Source organism: Puma concolor, chromosome E2, assembly GCF_028749965.1.
Source record: "Puma concolor isolate L17-30 chromosome E2, mPumCon1.1.hap2, whole genome shotgun sequence".
Lineage (NCBI taxonomy): Eukaryota > Metazoa > Chordata > Mammalia > Carnivora > Felidae > Puma > Puma concolor.
The window spans coordinates 24,189,095-24,195,094 of record NC_141681.1 but is presented as its reverse complement, the minus strand read 5'-3'; the positions used below and the strand labels follow the sequence as shown (position 1 = coordinate 24,195,094).

General features: G+C 36.1%; 1 long non-coding RNA gene across 1 annotated transcript in view; it reads right to left on the bottom strand.

The window, feature by feature from the left end:
- Positions 1–222: 222 nt before the first annotated feature.
- The window catches only part of LOC147573430 (uncharacterized), a 198,082-nt gene continuing 192,304 nt past the window's right edge, over positions 223–6,000 (bottom strand). Inside the window, exon 3 of the long non-coding RNA XR_015244696.1 lies at positions 223–308. This is a non-coding gene — a long non-coding RNA (uncharacterized LOC147573430). The remainder of the gene's footprint in view (positions 309–6,000) is intronic.

Below are 6,000 nucleotides of genomic sequence, written 5' to 3'. Positions count from 1 at the left end.
GAGTTTCTGAACTCCAAAGCTTCCTATCTTCCTTGAAGAAGCTGCCAAGGTCAGTCTTGCTCTGGCCTGAGATTTTACAGCTCAGACCTGGAGAGAGCTGATGTCTCTCTTACATTATCAAGGAAACAGGGCTACTTGATTGAGGCACCCCAGGTACTCACTGAAGAGCATTAGAGAACACTGAGACCCATGATGTGAGGGTTCAAAAGTATAGGCTGAGAAATCACTTGGATTTTGCTGAAGCTGGGGCATAGAGCATAGTCTACTTCTTCTGTCTGCTCATGTCCTCCCTGGTGAGTTCAACAACCCTGAAAAATTAGAATTGGCTCGATTCGACCAACTCAGCAGTGGATGAGTACCAAGGGGCTTTTTTCCCTTTTTATTTGACTTGCAGGAAACTGACTTCAATGAGATTTTATAGTCTCTTGAAGCCTGGGGACTTCTCCCGCCCCAAACTTTTGTCTTATAAAACCCTGATAAAAGTATGAAACAAAAATTGATGAATTTCAACAAGTTTAAGTGTTTTCATTTACAGCAGCCCGTCAGGAGATGCTGGGCACATTTCATTTCTAATGATTTAATTCTAATTAGTATTTATAACTATAGTCTAATTTCAATAACACACTGTTAAATGAGTACAGAAATGTATTTATTGATTCACGCATAACAGCACAACATCATGCATTCAGATGTTGTTGAGATAGCTAGATAGATACGTACCCACACATTTTCTACATTTTTTCACATTCTTTGATTATGATTCTTCTTTTTTTTAATGTTTCATACTGTGATAATGAGTCTTCTAAATTGCTATTTGTAATAAATTTAGGGTAAAATTATTCACTTTTCTTTGTATTTTTTTAGTTTATGCTCTGAGTGTGGGACCCTACAGAGAGCTACAAATTGAGAGAAACAAACATGTCAGAGAAAACAGACCTCCAGAGCTTTAGAAAGAGCAAAGAATTGACAATTTGAAGGACTTGAAGTATGCCAAATGGCCATCATAACTCACTCCACATTTCAAAAAGAAAAAAAACAAATCAAGATTTGAAGACTTTATAGAGTCTTTTGTTTGCTGAGAATGTTTTCATTTTGTGTTGGCTATAATTATTGTTAAAGATTCATTTTAAGAGCAACTTATCTCTTGTTGTAATTTATCATTTATTATGAGAAAGACAGTATGATGTCATCTCAGTTTTTCAATGATGACTGGCGGAATTACACGAGATATTCAACATAAGGAGGCTTGTTGGTGGCAGAGCGAAGGACCCTAGAGTGTAAACACCTTTGCAAGCCATTTTACTCTATCCCCCTTTTTTTATTAATGTTTTAAAATGTTTATTTATTTTTAAGAGAGAGAACACGAATAGGGGAGGGACAGAGAAAGGAGGAGACAAAGAATTCGAAGCAGGCTCCAGGATCCGACCTGTCAGCACAGAGCCCCAGGCAGGGCTTGAACCCACAAACCGAGAGATCATGACTTGACCTGAGGTCTGATGCTTAACTTACCGAGCCACCCAGGAGCCCCTGCTCTAACCCAATTTTAAACATCATATGGTAGGGATAATTAACAATTAGTAGCTCAAAGCAAAACCAGGATATCATTCTTTAGGACAGTTTCTTGGAGAGGCTAGCTTGGTACAGAATCTGAGGATGTCAGAATTGGAAGGCTCTCAGAGATCTCCTATTTACAACACTCATTTCCTTAATTAGAAGATTATGTCTGGTATAGAGAACACAAAGATGTTCTTTTTCCATCTCAAATTACTGGAATGGTATCGTGCCTTTTAAATTATGGGGGATCAAATTATTATATACAGTGAGCAAAAATGAAATCTACATGATTTCAACAATGGATCCTACTTATTCATGAATAATGTATGGATCTTCTAATCCAAGGTTCATTTCCTCTCAGTACTTTCAATATAAAAGTGTTTGTCCCATTTGTGGTTTATTTCTGGGCTAGAATTTACCTACAGTCTTATTATTATCATTTCAAAGTGCGAAACTACTCTAATGTCAATGTAAGAGATTTTATTTAATTCTGTTTAAATAAACAATCAAACAGTTTGACAGCATATAAAGAGACATTTATATACCGTATATAGCCATTGCTGAGGAAAAGGAAGCACACTCACTTTCTCCATATTTTTGTTTCCCCCCCAAGGCAGCTTGGTGTAAAGAACACGGTTTTGGAATGTGGCAGGACTGAGTATGTTAAATGACACTCCAGTATTCTTTCTGTTCCACGAACACGCCACACTTGTCCCCTACTCACAGTCTTTGCATTTGATAATGGTGACAATGGCTCAATTGATATTTGGTACGTTCTCCCCTACAACTTTTGCAGTCTTGACTCTTTTGCAGATGTTCTGCTTAAATATTCCTTCTCCATGGAGGTCTTATCAGTTCAGCCTCTTTAAAGGAGGCTGCTCACATACTTTCAGTCTATCCTGTAAATTCTGACACCCTCCATAACAAAATTGGACACATACTGGAAAATATTAGGTTACAAGACGCGTAAGCTTTGGAAAAACGCATAAACTGCATCAGTAATTTTTCTGTGACATAAAGGCATTAATGCCGCTTCTAGTCATGCCTACTTGCTTTTCTAAAGTAGCCTAAGTGCTTAAATAATCTGCCTCATTATGTGAAACACCTGAAAGTTCTTTTCATTTCATGTGAAAAAAAAGGAAGTTTAATACAACTAATAGGAAGTCATTTTATGCAGCACCTGAACACTGAAGGGGGATCTAACAGACTAATGGGCACCACATTAATCCATGATATTACACAAGTAAAAGGAAGTGGTGCATTTGCTATTTATGCTTGAAATCTGTGCGTAAACAATTCGAGGTGAGTGCAGGTGATTGATGAATAAAACATCACTGATCAAGCTGGCTGCAACTACATTTTGGCTTAATCCTGCTGGTTTAATTTGGTTTGGTGGTTCCCCCCCCTTCTTCTGATGTTGTTTTCACCTTGGGTGGATAAATATATATTATGCATGTGGAAAAAAGAGCAACATAAATTTAAATACCTGGAACAGGTGAGAAGAAATACTCAGCTGCTTTCAGACACTACGCTTCTGTTAAGGAGAAATAAAAATAACTCCCCAATCCCAACCCAGGGACAAAAGTGTCTTTGACTCTTTAAAACACAGGTTCCTCTGAAAAGTTTAAGTCAATAAATGGGTGCATTTCCTCCTTACTCATTCTCGTGATGCTTCGAAAAATTACATGTGAGGTATTTTACAACACATACAAGACTTCACAAAACATTCTTCTTGGGAAAATAATCTTGAGTAATAATTCATGTAAAATTTTAATATCAGTGTAAAGTTTTAATGCCCGATGGCACTGACAGCTGAGCAAACTATCAAGTTAGTCGTAAAACTCATTCTGTCTGTCATAGTACAATAGGGTTTTTTTTTCCCCTTGCATGATTAATAATTTGCATCTAAATGTAATACGTCTCTCGTTATGTCCAAGTCCTTCCTTATGTTGATATCCAAAGCTGGTTCCATGTTATAGGGGGAAAATGCAAACCAAAGCAAGAAAGTAAAAAAAAAAGACGAAGGATCCTTCTCTGTTTCAAGTTCTTTTTGTGCACCCTCACATTTAATTTGGTAATAAGTAAATACCAGTGCCATTTCCCCTCATTTAAGAATAAAAGTGCTTAAGTAACTTAAAAATTGGAAAAAAAAAACCCTAATAATTTGCAGATTTATCTTTTGTCTATTCTACTGTTACCCAAAGGAATAGTATGCTTCCATAAACCACAACTTAGTAAAATAATCTGGAAGCACAAATGCAAGTTGATTTAATGTAACAGCAAAAATAAAATTAACATTATTCTTTTACTTAATATATCATAGCCAACACCAATAGAAAAAATATGGATTCACAAATTTAAAAACCTATATAAAGAAATTCTTATACGAGCTTAACTTTAGCCTAACTGCTTATTACATGTGAAATGTGATCTTTATCTGCTGTGCAAAGCCCCTAGCATTAGCGGTCATTACTTCTGTTCCTTCGATTGTACTTAAGTAGTACTTTTCCCCTTAACTATTCACTCAGTTTTATGCCCTATTTTTTACTTAATCTTAAAAACATACCAGTTTTCTTTCTCTTAAGGTGTTAGATATTTTAATGTTAAAACTGTGTTCAAATGGGAGCAAACACAATGCTAAATATCTTATAAAATTAAATGAATTTTAATAAGTGCCCTTAGTAGAATACTACACAATTCTAACAATTATGTTTCCACAAGTTTGTAACAACTTGAAAAAATGCTTATATATTATACTCTGCATATTATAGATCTCAATATAATAAAATAATGATTATATAAATATATTATACACACACACACACACACACACAATTCTATATTAAGAGACAAAGAGAGGGAGAGAAAGAAAGAGAGACCAACAGAGAGAGAGACAGTGACAGAAAGACAGAAAATACTGTAGATAAAATAAAAAGAAATCACCAAAAATTTTTGTGCTTGACATTTTGGAGCAATTATTAGTTTTAAAAAAATTAACATTTTTTTTTTTTATTATTGAGAAACAGAAAGAGACAGAGCATGAGCACGGGAAGGGCAGAGGGAAAGAGAGACACAGAATCTGAAGCAGGCTCTGGGCTCTGAGCTGTCAGCACAGAGCCCAATGTGGGCCATGAACCCATGAACACTGAGATCATGATCTGAGCTGAAGTCGGATGCTTAACCAACTGAGCCACCCAGGCGCCCCAAGGAGTGATTATTACTCTAATAATAAAAGCCACCACAATTCAAATTTTGTAAATTTTAAATTTGTATGTAATATGGACTAGATATATTTTTAGGAGATAAAGGCATAGCTGTTTTTGTTACTCTGATATTTTTCACAATGCTAATTACATATAACAGCTTAAATAGTGTTTCTAATAATAAATTAAAATATTTTCAGTAAAATTAATAATTTTAATTTTTTATAAATTAACGATAGGTGTTATAACGGGATAGGTCCTACAACGATTCTCATTTCACACATTCAACATCTAAAAGCTGAAAGGCTAAGCAACTTTCACAAAGTCAGACAACTGTTATGTCCCACCCGCCTTCCAAACAAGGCAGTCTCATTCCAGAATCCATGCTTTAAACCCTCCTCAAGATTGCCTCCCCAAACACACTTGATTCTACATCCTATCGCTTACTGGTTGCAAGTGGTTGTTTGGGATAGTTTATTAAATATTCTAAAGCCCTCGCATAGGGATGTTTTGGGTTGAATTGTTTCTCCCCAAAAGATACATTAAAACCCTAATCCCTGGTATTTATGTATGTGATTTTATTTGGAAATAGAGTTTTTGCAGTGTCAAGATGAGGGCATACTGGACAAGTGTGGGCCCTAAATCCAATGACTGGTCTTCGTGTAAGAAAAGAGACTTACAGACACAGGAAAGACAGCGGGAAGAAGGTCATATGATGACAGACACAGAGACTGGAGCATTGCAACTACATAACACAGCATACCAAGAAATGTTGGCAAAAAGCAGAAGCTAAAGCCCAAAGCCTTCAGAGGAAGTATGCCCTGGTGACACCTTGATTTCAGACTGCCAGCCTCCAGAATTTCTGTTGTTTTCAGCTGCCCAAATCTGTGGCAATTTGGTAGGACAGCCTGAAGAAACTAACACAAGAGATTACTGATCTGATAACAGTATCAGACATGTGCATACTAGGTAGCAAAGTGGTGGCAAAAACTATGCCAAGGATTTTTTGACAGGAGTTCAGAAAGGATTTGGCAGTTTTGAGAAATTCATTTGACATGCGAGTTATAGGCAACAAATTGGTTGTGCTGCTTGAATGGAAGGTCCCATCTCTCATCCAAAAATGTAAGTATTTTGTAAAATTAAAACAAGTTGTCTTGGGTGATATCATTAGACACGATGCAGAGGTAAATGACTAAAGGTTAAGTTGACTATAGTAGGGTCAAGATGAAGCAAGAGAAAAATA